General features: G+C 53.5%; 13 non-coding genes and 1 pseudogene across 13 annotated transcripts; 7 read left to right on the top strand and 7 right to left on the bottom strand.

The window, feature by feature from the left end:
- LOC131119737 (U1 spliceosomal RNA) lies at positions 1-135 on the top strand (annotated as a pseudogene; the record flags this gene model as incomplete).
- A 1,095-nt stretch (positions 136-1,230) lies between these two features.
- On the bottom strand, positions 1,231-1,421 carry LOC131119756 (U2 spliceosomal RNA). Its single transcript, XR_009126482.1, has one exon. It is a non-coding gene; the product is annotated as a U2 spliceosomal RNA (small nuclear RNA).
- A 920-nt stretch (positions 1,422-2,341) lies between these two features.
- Positions 2,342-2,505, top strand: LOC131119733 (U1 spliceosomal RNA). The gene has a single exon (XR_009126461.1). It is a non-coding gene; the product is annotated as a U1 spliceosomal RNA (small nuclear RNA).
- A 1,095-nt stretch (positions 2,506-3,600) lies between these two features.
- LOC131119755 (U2 spliceosomal RNA) lies at positions 3,601-3,791 on the bottom strand. Its single transcript, XR_009126481.1, has one exon. It is a non-coding gene; the product is annotated as a U2 spliceosomal RNA (small nuclear RNA).
- A 924-nt stretch (positions 3,792-4,715) lies between these two features.
- LOC131119732 (U1 spliceosomal RNA) lies at positions 4,716-4,879 on the top strand. The gene has a single exon (XR_009126460.1). It is a non-coding gene; the product is annotated as a U1 spliceosomal RNA (small nuclear RNA).
- A 1,094-nt stretch (positions 4,880-5,973) lies between these two features.
- On the bottom strand, positions 5,974-6,164 carry LOC131119753 (U2 spliceosomal RNA). The gene has a single exon (XR_009126479.1). It is a non-coding gene; the product is annotated as a U2 spliceosomal RNA (small nuclear RNA).
- A 924-nt stretch (positions 6,165-7,088) lies between these two features.
- LOC131119730 (U1 spliceosomal RNA) lies at positions 7,089-7,252 on the top strand. Its single transcript, XR_009126458.1, has one exon. It is a non-coding gene; the product is annotated as a U1 spliceosomal RNA (small nuclear RNA).
- A 1,095-nt stretch (positions 7,253-8,347) lies between these two features.
- On the bottom strand, positions 8,348-8,538 carry LOC131119752 (U2 spliceosomal RNA). The gene has a single exon (XR_009126478.1). It is a non-coding gene; the product is annotated as a U2 spliceosomal RNA (small nuclear RNA).
- Positions 8,539-9,462: 924 nt separating this feature from the next.
- LOC131119729 (U1 spliceosomal RNA) lies at positions 9,463-9,626 on the top strand. Its single transcript, XR_009126457.1, has one exon. It is a non-coding gene; the product is annotated as a U1 spliceosomal RNA (small nuclear RNA).
- Positions 9,627-10,721: 1,095 nt separating this feature from the next.
- LOC131119751 (U2 spliceosomal RNA) lies at positions 10,722-10,912 on the bottom strand. Its single transcript, XR_009126477.1, has one exon. It is a non-coding gene; the product is annotated as a U2 spliceosomal RNA (small nuclear RNA).
- A 924-nt stretch (positions 10,913-11,836) lies between these two features.
- Positions 11,837-12,000, top strand: LOC131119728 (U1 spliceosomal RNA). Its single transcript, XR_009126456.1, has one exon. It is a non-coding gene; the product is annotated as a U1 spliceosomal RNA (small nuclear RNA).
- A 1,095-nt stretch (positions 12,001-13,095) lies between these two features.
- Positions 13,096-13,286, bottom strand: LOC131119758 (U2 spliceosomal RNA). Its single transcript, XR_009126484.1, has one exon. It is a non-coding gene; the product is annotated as a U2 spliceosomal RNA (small nuclear RNA).
- A 924-nt stretch (positions 13,287-14,210) lies between these two features.
- On the top strand, positions 14,211-14,374 carry LOC131119727 (U1 spliceosomal RNA). The gene has a single exon (XR_009126455.1). It is a non-coding gene; the product is annotated as a U1 spliceosomal RNA (small nuclear RNA).
- Positions 14,375-15,469: 1,095 nt separating this feature from the next.
- LOC131119750 (U2 spliceosomal RNA) lies at positions 15,470-15,660 on the bottom strand. The gene has a single exon (XR_009126476.1). It is a non-coding gene; the product is annotated as a U2 spliceosomal RNA (small nuclear RNA).
- Between the last annotated feature and the right edge of the window lie 425 nt (positions 15,661-16,085).

The following is a 16,085-nucleotide window of genomic DNA, read 5'->3' as shown; positions in this document are numbered from 1 at the left end:
TCAAGAAGGTGGTTCACCCAGGGCGAGGCTCAGCCATTGCACATGGGCTGAGCTGACCTCTGCGAATTCCCCAAATGTGGGAATCTCGACTGCATAATTTGTGATAGTGGGGGACTGCGTTCGCGCTCTCCCCTGATCCCGTGTTTAAAACAAGAGGCAGGTGCAGCGCCGTGCCGAGCTCCTTGGCTTGCGAGTGCAGCCGGACTCGAGCAAGAAACGACCAGGCCAGCACTACCTTGTACGCTTGCTGGAAAGGTCTGCCCGTCCGCGGGAGACAACCAACCAACCAGCCGAGAGGCCGATCTGCTCTCAGTCAGGAAACCTCAATGAAAAACGGCAACCAGGCAGAGAAAGGGGCGTCGGCCAAGCGCCTCCACTTTACCGGCACACCGGAACCACTGGCCACAGCGGACCAGGTGGCCGTCAGAAACAACCGTCCAACTCAAGCGGAAGCGGCTCAAATTGCTGTTGTCGCTCTCAGCGGCCTTCCCAGCCGCAGAGGCAACCGCTTCGGATCTTTATGTCCAAGGAAGGCAAGCAGCGACACCCAAGATGGAAGCCACAACATTGTGGTTCATGGTAAACCTACCCGCACAGGCCAGCTCCTGCACTTTGAGTCCCTTCGCCCACTGGAACCCGAGCCAGAAGCTGTCAGAAGCGCAAACAAGAGAGCAGAAAATACCGGGTCACTCACTCACCGAGGGTGGCAGACGCACAATTTACAGGCTCTGACCGCCTGTGGCTATCCCACGTGGTTTTTTTTTTTTTTTTTTCCTTTTTTTGTCACAGCCAACACACAAAGGGCCACCAAACCCGACCCTGAGAAGCCAAACGGAAGACGGAAAAGCCCCTTATGCCACTGGTTTGTGGAGGAAACTTGGAAGGCCTCCACCAGACAAGATCATCGTGTCAGATTCCATCCAGCAGTTGATCAATGCGACACTCACAGGGCCCCGGGAAGCGCGCACGAAACCTGAGCATCAGGAGCCGGTGGGAGACTGCAGGAGGCAAGGCTGACAAAAAGTGGCTGACACCCTCTGGAGACCGGCTGCTGCGAGGGAAATGGGGTCCACGGAGTGCGCAGACACAGTGTCCCGCTACCACGAGCCATTTCCTCTGCAGAATTACTGCTCAGGGGGCACCAAACGTGAGCACGTTCAGTGCATTTCTTTCAGCATCATCCACAAGATGCACCCTGCCAGAGTCTGCTGTTGCTGTTTACACAAGAAGGAGAAGTGCACCGTTCCTGGAAGCGCTGCAATACCAGGTCGATGCGTGGAGCGGATGGCGCAAGCCCCAATCGCAGCTCCCTGTTCCAAAAAGCAATTTAATATTTAGTCCCCTGTTGGGGGACGTATCAGATATTAAACTGATAAGAACAGATACTACACTTGATCTTAGCCAAAAGGCCGAGAAGCGATGCCGATGGGCGCTCGTAGGGGAGGAGGGCACTTCCGGCATGACAAGCTAAAGGACCGGTTGCACGCATGTTCGAATAAAATGTAGACGGAACAAACATAGCGTCAGTTATCACCCTTATATCCATTCGCTTAGACAATAGAAAGTGTTTGAATGTGCTGAAGAAGAAATGTGCCCGTGACCCTGATCGGAGACCCCCAGCGAGCCCCAGGTCCTGGAGGTGCCTGGAAGCGCCAACAGCGACCCTGCAGATGTTCACGTTAATCCTGCAAGAATGTGTCAAGAAAAGAACTCGTAAAACAATGAAAGTAATTACTCTCACACACACACACACACACATAGACAAACAGACACAGCTTGTACAACTGCCTCCCCCCAGTGTTGCACGACCATGCCGTAGGGGACCCCTGAAAGAGAATAAAACGAGAGGGGCGTGAACTGCATATTCACAGTGGAGCGGCATGCCACTGGGTATGTGGTTTCACTGTCCTCGCTGCGAGTAACTTTGAATATTGTTGTCTGTCTCTTCTGTATTCCTGCATTTGAGTGTTTTTTTACAAGTGTCACAGGAGTTTGAACCTGACAACCCACTGACTCATGACGACCTCGCATGTCTACACGTGTCAGGGTTAAACATATTGGCCTCTCATGTTACATGGTGTGACTAGGCACGTGGAGTCAGTACTCCAGTCTCCCCATTGAACGTCTGCAGCAACTGCACTAAGCCACTTGCTGCCGCTGCCTTTGCTCAGAATGAAGTCACACGAGAGCCACACAGACCGACTCCTTGAGACAACCAGAGTACGTTCTCTGAATTTGGACACAGGTCCAGTGGCTGGGCTTGTTGCGGGCGACCTGATGAGACCACCACTTAGCATGTGGCATGTGCGAGAGACTCCTCCGGGCGAGACCGGTCCAATTCATACTTACCTGGCAGGGGAGATACCATGATCAAGAAGGTGGTTCACCCAGGGCGAGGCTCAGCCATTGCACATGGGCTGAGCTGACCTCTGCGAATTCCCCAAATGTGGGAATCTCGACTGCATAATTTGTGATAGTGGGGGACTGCGTTCGCGCTCTCCCCTGATCCCGTGTTTAAAACAAGAGGCAGGTGCAGCGCCGTGCCGAGCTCCTTGGCTTGCGAGTGCAGCCGGACTCGAGCAAGAAACGACCAGGCCAGCACTACCTTGTACGCTTGCTGGAAAGGTCTGCCCGTCCGCGGGAGACAACCAACCAACCAGCCGAGAGGCCGATCTGCTCTCAGTCAGGAAACCTCAATGAAAAACGGCAACCAGGCAGAGAAAGGGGCGTCGGCCAAGCGCCTCCACTTTACCGGCACACCGGAACCACTGGCCACAGCGGACCAGGTGGCCGTCAGAAACAACCGTCCAACTCAAGCGGAAGCGGCTCAAATTGCTGTTGTCGCTCTCAGCGGCCTTCCCAGCCGCAGAGGCAACCGCTTCGGATCTTTATGTCCAAGGAAGGCAAGCAGCGACACCCAAGATGGAAGCCACAACATTGTGGTTCATGGTAAACCTACCCGCACAGGCCAGCTCCTGCACTTTGAGTCCCTTCGCCCACTGGAACCCGAGCCAGAAGCTGTCAGAAGCGCAAACAAGAGAGCAGAAAATACCGGGTCACTCACTCACCGAGGGTGGCAGACGCACAATTTACAGGCTCTGACCGCCTGTGGCTATCCCACGTGGTTTTTTTTTTTTTTTTTTCCTTTTTTTGTCACAGCCAACACACAAAGGGCCACCAAACCCGACCCTGAGAAGCCAAACGGAAGACGGAAAAGCCCCTTATGCCACTGGTTTGTGGAGGAAACTTGGAAGGCCTCCACCAGACAAGATCATCGTGTCAGATTCCATCCAGCAGTTGATCAATGCGACACTCACAGGGCCCCGGGAAGCGCGCACGAAACCTGAGCATCAGGAGCCGGTGGGAGACTGCAGGAGGCAAGGCTGACAAAAAGTGGCTGACACCCTCTGGAGACCGGCTGCTGCGAGGGAAATGGGGTCCACGGAGTGCGCAGACACAGTGTCCCGCTACCACGAGCCATTTCCTCTGCAGAATTACTGCTCAGGGGGCACCAAACGTGAGCACGTTCAGTGCATTTCTTTCAGCATCATCCACAAGATGCACCCTGCCAGAGTCTGCTGTTGCTGTTTACACAAGAAGGAGAAGTGCACCGTTCCTGGAAGCGCTGCAATACCAGGTCGATGCGTGGAGCGGATGGCGCAAGCCCCAATCGCAGCTCCCTGTTCCAAAAAGCAATTTAATATTTAGTCCCCTGTTGGGGGACGTATCAGATATTAAACTGATAAGAACAGATACTACACTTGATCTTAGCCAAAAGGCCGAGAAGCGATGCCGATGGGCGCTCGTAGGGGAGGAGGGCACTTCCGGCATGACAAGCTAAAGGACCGGTTGCACGCATGTTCGAATAAAATGTAGACGGAACAAACATAGCGTCAGTTATCACCCTTATATCCATTCGCTTAGACAATAGAAAGTGTTTGAATGTGCTGAAGAAGAAATGTGCCCGTGACCCTGATCGGAGACCCCCAGCGAGCCCCAGGTCCTGGAGGTGCCTGGAAGCGCCAACAGCGACCCTGCAGATGTTCACGTTAATCCTGCAAGAATGTGTCAAGAAAAGAACTCGTAAAACAATGAAAGTAATTACTCTCACACACACACACACACACACACATAGACAAACAGACACAGCTTGTACAACTGCCTCCCCCCAGTGTTGCACGACCATGCCGTAGGGGACCCCTGAAAGAGAATAAAACGAGAGGGGCGTGAACTGCATATTCACAGTGGAGCGGCATGCCACTGGGTATGTGGTTTCACTGTCCTCGCTGCGAGTAACTTTGAATATTGTTGTCTGTCTCTTCTGTATTCCTGCATTTGAGTGTTTTTTTACAAGTGTCACAGGAGTTTGAACCTGACAACCCACTGACTCATGACGACCTCGCATGTCTACACGTGTCAGGGTTAAACATATTGGCCTCTCATGTTACATGGTGTGACTAGGCACGTGGAGTCAGTACTCCAGTCTCCCCATTGAACGTCTGCAGCAACTGCACTAAGCCACTTGCTGCCGCTGCCTTTGCTCAGAATGAAGTCACACGAGAGCCACACAGACCGACTCCTTGAGACAACCAGAGTACGTTCTCTGAATTTGGACACAGGTCCAGTGGCTGGGCTTGTTGCGGGCGACCTGATGAGACCACCACTTAGCATGTGGCATGTGCGAGAGACTCCTCCGGGCGAGACCGGTCCAATTCATACTTACCTGGCAGGGGAGATACCATGATCAAGAAGGTGGTTCACCCAGGGCGAGGCTCAGCCATTGCACATGGGCTGAGCTGACCTCTGCGAATTCCCCAAATGTGGGAATCTCGACTGCATAATTTGTGATAGTGGGGGACTGCGTTCGCGCTCTCCCCTGATCCCGTGTTTAAAACAAGAGGCAGGTGCAGCGCCGTGCCGAGCTCCTTGGCTTGCGAGTGCAGCCGGACTCGAGCAAGAAACGACCAGGCCAGCACTACCTTGTACGCTTGCTGGAAAGGTCTGCCCGTCCGCGGGAGACAACCAACCAACCAGCCGAGAGGCCGATCTGCTCTCAGTCAGGAAACCTCAATGAAAAACGGCAACCAGGCAGAGAAAGGGGCGTCGGCCAAGCGCCTCCACTTTACCGGCACACCGGAACCACTGGCCACAGCGGACCAGGTGGCCGTCAGAAACAACCGTCCAACTCAAGCGGAAGCGGCTCAAATTGCTGTTGTCGCTCTCAGCGGCCTTCCCAGCCGCAGAGGCAACCGCTTCGGATCTTTATGTCCAAGGAAGGCAAGCAGCGACACCCAAGATGGAAGCCACAACATTGTGGTTCATGGTAAACCTACCCGCACAGGCCAGCTCCTGCACTTTGAGTCCCTTCGCCCACTGGAACCCGAGCCAGAAGCTGTCAGAAGCGCAAACAAGAGAGCAGAAAATACCGGGTCACTCACTCACCGAGGGTGGCAGACGCACAATTTACAGGCTCTGACCGCCTGTGGCTATCCCACATGGTTTTTTTTTTTTTTTTTCCTTTTTTTGTCACAGCCAACACACAAAGGGCCACCAAACCCGACCCTGAGAAGCCAAACGGAAGACGGAAAAGCCCCTTATGCCACTGGTTTGTGGAGGAAACTTGGAAGGCCTCCACCAGACAAGATCATCGTGTCAGATTCCATCCAGCAGTTGATCAATGCGACACTCACAGGGCCCCGGGAAGCGCGCACGAAACCTGAGCATCAGGAGCCGGTGGGAGACTGCAGGAGGCAAGGCTGACAAAAAGTGGCTGACACCCTCTGGAGACCGGCTGCTGCGAGGGAAATGGGGTCCACGGAGTGCGCAGACACAGTGTCCCGCTACCACGAGCCATTTCCTCTGCAGAATTACTGCTCAGGGGGCACCAAACGTGAGCACGTTCAGTGCATTTCTTTCAGCATCATCCACAAGATGCACCCTGCCAGAGTCTGCTGTTGCTGTTTACACAAGAAGGAGAAGTGCACCGTTCCTGGAAGCGCTGCAATACCAGGTCGATGCGTGGAGCGGATGGCGCAAGCCCCAATCGCAGCTCCCTGTTCCAAAAAGCAATTTAATATTTAGTCCCCTGTTGGGGGACGTATCAGATATTAAACTGATAAGAACAGATACTACACTTGATCTTAGCCAAAAGGCCGAGAAGCGATGCCGATGGGCGCTCGTAGGGGAGGAGGGCACTTCCGGCATGACAAGCTAAAGGACCGGTTGCACGCATGTTCGAATAAAATGTAGACGGAACAAACATAGCGTCAGTTATCACCCTTATATCCATTCGCTTAGACAATAGAAAGTGTTTGAATGTGCTGAAGAAGAAATGTGCCCGTGACCCTGATCGGAGACCCCCAGCGAGCCCCAGGTCCTGGAGGTGCCTGGAAGCGCCAACAGCGACCCTGCAGATGTTCACGTTAATCCTGCAAGAATGTGTCAAGAAAAGAACTCGTAAAACAATGAAAGTAATTACTCTCACACACACACACACACACACACATAGACAAACAGACACAGCTTGTACAACTGCCTCCCCCCAGTGTTGCACGACCATGCCGTAGGGGACCCCTGAAAGAGAATAAAACGAGAGGGGCGTGAACTGCATATTCACAGTGGAGCGGCATGCCACTGGGTATGTGGTTTCACTGTCCTCGCTGCGAGTAACTTTGAATATTGTTGTCTGTCTCTTCTGTATTCCTGCATTTGAGTGTTTTTTTACAAGTGTCACAGGAGTTTGAACCTGACAACCCACTGACTCATGACGACCTCGCATGTCTACACGTGTCAGGGTTAAACATATTGGCCTCTCATGTTACATGGTGTGACTAGGCACGTGGAGTCAGTACTCCAGTCTCCCCATTGAACGTCTGCAGCAACTGCACTAAGCCACTTGCTGCCGCTGCCTTTGCTCAGAATGAAGTCACACGAGAGCCACACAGACCGACTCCTTGAGACAACCAGAGTACGTTCTCTGAATTTGGACACAGGTCCAGTGGCTGGGCTTGTTGCGGGCGACCTGATGAGACCACCACTTAGCATGTGGCATGTGCGAGAGACTCCTCCGGGCGAGACCGGTCCAATTCATACTTACCTGGCAGGGGAGATACCATGATCAAGAAGGTGGTTCACCCAGGGCGAGGCTCAGCCATTGCACATGGGCTGAGCTGACCTCTGCGAATTCCCCAAATGTGGGAATCTCGACTGCATAATTTGTGATAGTGGGGGACTGCGTTCGCGCTCTCCCCTGATCCCGTGTTTAAAACAAGAGGCAGGTGCAGCGCCGTGCCGAGCTCCTTGGCTTGCGAGTGCAGCCGGACTCGAGCAAGAAACGACCAGGCCAGCACTACCTTGTACGCTTGCTGGAAAGGTCTGCCCGTCCGCGGGAGACAACCAACCAACCAGCCGAGAGGCCGATCTGCTCTCAGTCAGGAAACCTCAATGAAAAACGGCAACCAGGCAGAGAAAGGGGCGTCGGCCAAGCGCCTCCACTTTACCGGCACACCGGAACCACTGGCCACAGCGGACCAGGTGGCCGTCAGAAACAACCGTCCAACTCAAGCGGAAGCGGCTCAAATTGCTGTTGTCGCTCTCAGCGGCCTTCCCAGCCGCAGAGGCAACCGCTTCGGATCTTTATGTCCAAGGAAGGCAAGCAGCGACACCCAAGATGGAAGCCACAACATTGTGGTTCATGGTAAACCTACCCGCACAGGCCAGCTCCTGCACTTTGAGTCCCTTCGCCCACTGGAACCCGAGCCAGAAGCTGTCAGAAGCGCAAACAAGAGAGCAGAAAATACCGGGTCACTCACTCACCGAGGGTGGCAGACGCACAATTTACAGGCTCTGACCGCCTGTGGCTATCCCACGTGGTTTTTTTTTTTTTTTTTTCCTTTTTTTGTCACAGCCAACACACAAAGGGCCACCAAACCCGACCCTGAGAAGCCAAACGGAAGACGGAAAAGCCCCTTATGCCACTGGTTTGTGGAGGAAACTTGGAAGGCCTCCACCAGACAAGATCATCGTGTCAGATTCCATCCAGCAGTTGATCAATGCGACACTCACAGGGCCCCGGGAAGCGCGCACGAAACCTGAGCATCAGGAGCCGGTGGGAGACTGCAGGAGGCAAGGCTGACAAAAAGTGGCTGACACCCTCTGGAGACCGGCTGCTGCGAGGGAAATGGGGTCCACGGAGTGCGCAGACACAGTGTCCCGCTACCACGAGCCATTTCCTCTGCAGAATTACTGCTCAGGGGGCACCAAACGTGAGCACGTTCAGTGCATTTCTTTCAGCATCATCCACAAGATGCACCCTGCCAGAGTCTGCTGTTGCTGTTTACACAAGAAGGAGAAGTGCACCGTTCCTGGAAGCGCTGCAATACCAGGTCGATGCGTGGAGCGGATGGCGCAAGCCCCAATCGCAGCTCCCTGTTCCAAAAAGCAATTTAATATTTAGTCCCCTGTTGGGGGACGTATCAGATATTAAACTGATAAGAACAGATACTACACTTGATCTTAGCCAAAAGGCCGAGAAGCGATGCCGATGGGCGCTCGTAGGGGAGGAGGGCACTTCCGGCATGACAAGCTAAAGGACCGGTTGCACGCATGTTCGAATAAAATGTAGACGGAACAAACATAGCGTCAGTTATCACCCTTATATCCATTCGCTTAGACAATAGAAAGTGTTTGAATGTGCTGAAGAAGAAATGTGCCCGTGACCCTGATCGGAGACCCCCAGCGAGCCCCAGGTCCTGGAGGTGCCTGGAAGCGCCAACAGCGACCCTGCAGATGTTCACGTTAATCCTGCAAGAATGTGTCAAGAAAAGAACTCGTAAAACAATGAAAGTAATTACTCTCACACACACACACACACACACACATAGACAAACAGACACAGCTTGTACAACTGCCTCCCCCCAGTGTTGCACGACCATGCCGTAGGGGACCCCTGAAAGAGAATAAAACGAGAGGGGCGTGAACTGCATATTCACAGTGGAGCGGCATGCCACTGGGTATGTGGTTTCACTGTCCTCGCTGCGAGTAACTTTGAATATTGTTGTCTGTCTCTTCTGTATTCCTGCATTTGAGTGTTTTTTTACAAGTGTCACAGGAGTTTGAACCTGACAACCCACTGACTCATGACGACCTCGCATGTCTACACGTGTCAGGGTTAAACATATTGGCCTCTCATGTTACATGGTGTGACTAGGCACGTGGAGTCAGTACTCCAGTCTCCCCATTGAACGTCTGCAGCAACTGCACTAAGCCACTTGCTGCCGCTGCCTTTGCTCAGAATGAAGTCACACGAGAGCCACACAGACCGACTCCTTGAGACAACCAGAGTACGTTCTCTGAATTTGGACACAGGTCCAGTGGCTGGGCTTGTTGCGGGCGACCTGATGAGACCACCACTTAGCATGTGGCATGTGCGAGAGACTCCTCCGGGCGAGACCGGTCCAATTCATACTTACCTGGCAGGGGAGATACCATGATCAAGAAGGTGGTTCACCCAGGGCGAGGCTCAGCCATTGCACATGGGCTGAGCTGACCTCTGCGAATTCCCCAAATGTGGGAATCTCGACTGCATAATTTGTGATAGTGGGGGACTGCGTTCGCGCTCTCCCCTGATCCCGTGTTTAAAACAAGAGGCAGGTGCAGCGCCGTGCCGAGCTCCTTGGCTTGCGAGTGCAGCCGGACTCGAGCAAGAAACGACCAGGCCAGCACTACCTTGTACGCTTGCTGGAAAGGTCTGCCCGTCCGCGGGAGACAACCAACCAACCAGCCGAGAGGCCGATCTGCTCTCAGTCAGGAAACCTCAATGAAAAACGGCAACCAGGCAGAGAAAGGGGCGTCGGCCAAGCGCCTCCACTTTACCGGCACACCGGAACCACTGGCCACAGCGGACCAGGTGGCCGTCATAAACAACCGTCCAACTCAAGCGGAAGCGGCTCAAATTGCTGTTGTCGCTCTCAGCGGCCTTCCCAGCCGCAGAGGCAACCGCTTCGGATCTTTATGTCCAAGGAAGGCAAGCAGCGACACCCAAGATGGAAGCCACAACATTGTGGTTCATGGTAAACCTACCCGCACAGGCCAGCTCCTGCACTTTGAGTCCCTTCGCCCACTGGAACCCGAGCCAGAAGCTGTCAGAAGCGCAAACAAGAGAGCAGAAAATACCGGGTCACTCACTCACCGAGGGTGGCAGACGCACAATTTACAGGCTCTGACCGCCTGTGGCTATCCCACGTGGTTTTTTTTTTTTTTTTTTCCTTTTTTTGTCACAGCCAACACACAAAGGGCCACCAAACCCGACCCTGAGAAGCCAAACGGAAGACGGAAAAGCCCCTTATGCCACTGGTTTGTGGAGGAAACTTGGAAGGCCTCCACCAGACAAGATCATCGTGTCAGATTCCATCCAGCAGTTGATCAATGCGACACTCACAGGGCCCCGGGAAGCGCGCACGAAACCTGAGCATCAGGAGCCGGTGGGAGACTGCAGGAGGCAAGGCTGACAAAAAGTGGCTGACACCCTCTGGAGACCGGCTGCTGCGAGGGAAATGGGGTCCACGGAGTGCGCAGACACAGTGTCCCGCTACCACGAGCCATTTCCTCTGCAGAATTACTGCTCAGGGGGCACCAAACGTGAGCACGTTCAGTGCATTTCTTTCAGCATCATCCACAAGATGCACCCTGCCAGAGTCTGCTGTTGCTGTTTACACAAGAAGGAGAAGTGCACCGTTCCTGGAAGCGCTGCAATACCAGGTCGATGCGTGGAGCGGATGGCGCAAGCCCCAATCGCAGCTCCCTGTTCCAAAAAGCAATTTAATATTTAGTCCCCTGTTGGGGGACGTATCAGATATTAAACTGATAAGAACAGATACTACACTTGATCTTAGCCAAAAGGCCGAGAAGCGATGCCGATGGGCGCTCGTAGGGGAGGAGGGCACTTCCGGCATGACAAGCTAAAGGACCGGTTGCACGCATGTTCGAATAAAATGTAGACGGAACAAACATAGCGTCAGTTATCACCCTTATATCCATTCGCTTAGACAATAGAAAGTGTTTGAATGTGCTGAAGAAGAAATGTGCCCGTGACCCTGATCGGAGACCCCCAGCGAGCCCCAGGTCCTGGAGGTGCCTGGAAGCGCCAACAGCGACCCTGCAGATGTTCACGTTAATCCTGCAAGAATGTGTCAAGAAAAGAACTCGTAAAACAATGAAAGTAATTACTCTCACACACACACACACACACACACATAGACAAACAGACACAGCTTGTACAACTGCCTCCCCCCAGTGTTGCACGACCATGCCGTAGGGGACCCCTGAAAGAGAATAAAACGAGAGGGGCGTGAACTGCATATTCACAGTGGAGCGGCATGCCACTGGGTATGTGGTTTCACTGTCCTCGCTGCGAGTAACTTTGAATATTGTTGTCTGTCTCTTCTGTATTCCTGCATTTGAGTGTTTTTTTACAAGTGTCACAGGAGTTTGAACCTGACAACCCACTGACTCATGACGACCTCGCATGTCTACACGTGTCAGGGTTAAACATATTGGCCTCTCATGTTACATGGTGTGACTAGGCACGTGGAGTCAGTACTCCAGTCTCCCCATTGAACGTCTGCAGCAACTGCACTAAGCCACTTGCTGCCGCTGCCTTTGCTCAGAATGAAGTCACACGAGAGCCACACAGACCGACTCCTTGAGACAACCAGAGTACGTTCTCTGAATTTGGACACAGGTCCAGTGGCTGGGCTTGTTGCGGGCGACCTGATGAGACCACCACTTAGCATGTGGCATGTGCGAGAGACTCCTCCGGGCGAGACCGGTCCAATTCATACTTACCTGGCAGGGGAGATACCATGATCAAGAAGGTGGTTCACCCAGGGCGAGGCTCAGCCATTGCACATGGGCTGAGCTGACCTCTGCGAATTCCCCAAATGTGGGAATCTCGACTGCATAATTTGTGATAGTGGGGGACTGCGTTCGCGCTCTCCCCTGATCCCGTGTTTAAAACAAGAGGCAGGTGCAGCGCCGTGCCGAGCTCCTTGGCTTGCGAGTGCAGCCGGACTCGAGCAAGAAACGACCAGGCCAGCACTACCTTGTACGCTTGCTGGAAAGGTCTGCCCGTCCGCGGGAGACAACCAACCAACCAGCCGAGAGGCCGATCTGCTCTCAGTCAGGAAACCTCAATGAAAAACGGCAACCAGGCAGAGAAAGGGGCGTCGGCCAAGCGCCTCCACTTTACCGGCACACCGGAACCACTGGCCACAGCGGACCAGGTGGCCGTCAGAAACAACCGTCCAACTCAAGCGGAAGCGGCTCAAATTGCTGTTGTCGCTCTCAGCGGCCTTCCCAGCCGCAGAGGCAACCGCTTCGGATCTTTATGTCCAAGGAAGGCAAGCAGCGACACCCAAGATGGAAGCCACAACATTGTGGTTCATGGTAAACCTACCCGCACAGGCCAGCTCCTGCACTTTGAGTCCCTTCGCCCACTGGAACCCGAGCCAGAAGCTGTCAGAAGCGCAAACAAGAGAGCAGAAAATACCGGGTCACTCACTCACCGAGGGTGGCAGACGCACAATTTACAGGCTCTGACCGCCTGTGGCTATCCCACGTGGTTTTTTTTTTTTTTTTTTCCTTTTTTTGTCACAGCCAACACACAAAGGGCCACCAAACCCGACCCTGAGAAGCCAAACGGAAGACGGAAAAGCCCCTTATGCCACTGGTTTGTGGAGGAAACTTGGAAGGCCTCCACCAGACAAGATCATCGTGTCAGATTCCATCCAGCAGTTGATCAATGCGACACTCACAGGGCCCCGGGAAGCGCGCACGAAACCTGAGCATCAGGAGCCGGTGGGAGACTGCAGGAGGCAAGGCTGACAAAAAGTGGCTGACACCCTCTGGAGACCGGCTGCTGCGAGGGAAATGGGGTCCACGGAGTGCGCAGACACAGTGCCCCGCTACCACGAGCCATTTCCTCTGCAGAATTACTGCTCAGGGGGCACCAAACGTGAGCACGTTCAGTGCATTTCTTTCAGCATCATCCACAAGATGCACCCTGCCAGAGTCTGCTGTTGCTGTTTACACAAGAAGGAGAAGTGCACCGTTCCTGGAAGCGCTGCAATACCAGGTCGATGCGTGGAGCGGATGGCACAAGCCCCAATCGCAGCTCCCTGTTCCAAAAAGCAATTTAATATTTAGTCCCCTGTTGGGGGACGTATCAGATATTAAACTGATAAGAACAGATACTACACTTGATCTTAGCCAAAAGGCCGAGAAGCGATGCCGATGGGCGCTCGTAGGGGAGGAGGGCACTTCCGGCATGACAAGCTAAAGGACCGGTTGCACGCATGTTCGAATAAAATGTAGACGGAACAAACATAGCGTCAGTTATCACCCTTATATCCATTCGCTTAGACAATAGAAAGTGTTTGAATGTGCTGAAGAAGAAATGTGCCCGTGACCCTGATCAGAGACCCCCAGCGAGCCCCAGGTCCTGGAGGTGCCTGGAAGCGCCAACAGCGACCCTGCAGATGTTCACGTTAATCCTGCAAGAATGTGTCAAGAAAAGAACTCGTAAAACAATGAAAGTAATTACTCTCACACACACACACACACACACACATAGACAAACAGACACAGCTTGTACAACTGCCTCCCCCCAGTGTTGCACGACCATGCCGTAGGGGACCCCTGAAAGAGAATAAAACGAGAGGGGCGTGAACTGCATATTCACAGTGGAGCGGCATGCCACTGGGTATGTGGTTTCACTGTCCTCGCTGCGAGTAACTTTGAATATTGTTGTCTGTCTCTTCTGTATTCCTGCATTTGAGTGTTTTTTTACAAGTGTCACAGGAGTTTGAACCTGACAACCCACTGACTCATGACGACCTCGCATGTCTACACGTGTCAGGGTTAAACATATTGGCCTCTCATGTTACATGGTGTGACTAGGCACGTGGAGTCAGTACTCCAGTCTCCCCATTGAACGTCTGCAGCAACTGCACTAAGCCACTTGCTGCCGCTGCCTTTGCTCAGAATGAAGTCACACGAGAGCCACACAGACCGACTCCTTGAGACAACCAGAGTACGTTCTCTGAATTTGGACACAGGTCCAGTGGCTGGGCTTGTTGCGGGCGACCTGATGAGACCACCACTTAGCATGTGGCATGTGCGAGAGACTCCTCCGGGCGAGACCGGTCCAATTCATACTTACCTGGCAGGGGAGATACCATGATCAAGAAGGTGGTTCACCCAGGGCGAGGCTCAGCCATTGCACATGGGCTGAGCTGACCTCTGCGAATTCCCCAAATGTGGGAATCTCGACTGCATAATTTGTGATAGTGGGGGACTGCGTTCGCGCTCTCCCCTGATCCCGTGTTTAAAACAAGAGGCAGGTGCAGCGCCGTGCCGAGCTCCTTGGCTTGCGAGTGCAGCCGGACTCGAGCAAGAAACGACCAGGCCAGCACTACCTTGTACGCTTGCTGGAAAGGTCTGCCCGTCCGCGGGAGACAACCAACCAACCAGCCGAGAGGCCGATCTGCTCTCAGTCAGGAAACCTCAATGAAAAACGGCAACCAGGCAGAGAAAGGGGCGTCGGCCAAGCGCCTCCACTTTACCGGCACACCGGAACCACTGGCCACAGCGGACCAGGTGGCCGTCAGAAACAACCGTCCAACTCAAGCGGAAGCGGCTCAAATTGCTGTTGTCGCTCTCAGCGGCCTTCCCAGCCGCAGAGGCAACCGCTTCGGATCTTTATGTCCAAGGAAGGCAAGCAGCGACACCCAAGATGGAAGCCACAACATTGTGGTTCATGGTAAACCTACCCGCACAGGCCAGCTCCTGCACTTTGAGTCCCTTCGCCCACTGGAACCCGAGCCAGAAGCTGTCAGAAGCGCAAACAAGAGAGCAGAAAATACCGGGTCACTCACTCACCGAGGGTGGCAGACGCACAATTTACAGGCTCTGACCGCCTGTGGCTATCCCACGTGGTTTTTTTTTTTTTTTTTTCCTTTTTTTGTCACAGCCAACACACAAAGGGCCACCAAACCCGACCCTGAGAAGCCAAACGGAAGACGGAAAAGCCCCTTATGCCACTGGTTTGTGGAGGAAACTTGGAAGGCCTCCACCAGACAAGATCATCGTGTCAGATTCCATCCAGCAGTTGATCAATGCGACACTCACAGGGCCCCGGGAAGCGCGCACGAAACCTGAGCATCAGGAGCCGGTGGGAGACTGCAGGAGGCAAGGCTGACAAAAAGTGGCTGACACCCTCTGGAGACCGGCTGCTGCGAGGGAAATGGGGTCCACGGAGTGCGCAGACACAGTGCCCCGCTACCACGAGCCATTTCCTCTGCAGAATTACTGCTCAGGGGGCACCAAACGTGAGCACGTTCAGTGCATTTCTTTCAGCATCATCCACAAGATGCACCCTGCCAGAGTCTGCTGTTGCTGTTTACACAAGAAGGAGAAGTGCACCGTTCCTGGAAGCGCTGCAATACCAGGTCGATGCGTGGAGCGGATGGCGCAAGCCCCAATCGCAGCTCCCTGTTCCAAAAAGCAATTTAATATTTAGTCCCCTGTTGGGGGACGTATCAGATATTAAACTGATAAGAACAGATACTACACTTGATCTTAGCCAAAAGGCCGAGAAGCGATGCCGATGGGCGCTCGTAGGGGAGGAGGGCACTTCCGGCATGACAAGCTAAAGGACCGGTTGCACGCATGTTCGAATAAAATGTAGACGGAACAAACATAGCGTCAGTTATCACCCTTATATCCATTCGCTTAGACAATAGAAAGTGTTTGAATGTGCTGAAGAAGAAATGTGCCCGTGACCCTGATCAGAGACCCCCAGCGAGCCCCAGGTCCTGGAGGTGCCTGGAAGCGCCAACAGCGACCCTGCAGATGTTCACGTTAATCCTGCAAGAATGTGTCAAGAAAAGAACTCGTAAAACAATGAAAGTAATTACTCTCACACACACACACACACACACACACACATAGACAAACAGACACAGCTTGTACAACTGCCTCCCCCCAGTGTTGCACGACCATGCCGTAGGGGACCCCTGAAAGAGAAT

Source organism: Doryrhamphus excisus, unplaced genomic scaffold (assembly GCF_030265055.1).
Source record: "Doryrhamphus excisus isolate RoL2022-K1 unplaced genomic scaffold, RoL_Dexc_1.0 HiC_scaffold_37, whole genome shotgun sequence".
NCBI classification, from domain to species: Eukaryota; Metazoa; Chordata; class Actinopteri; order Syngnathiformes; family Syngnathidae; genus Doryrhamphus; species Doryrhamphus excisus.
This window is presented reverse-complemented; position numbering and strand designations above follow the sequence as displayed.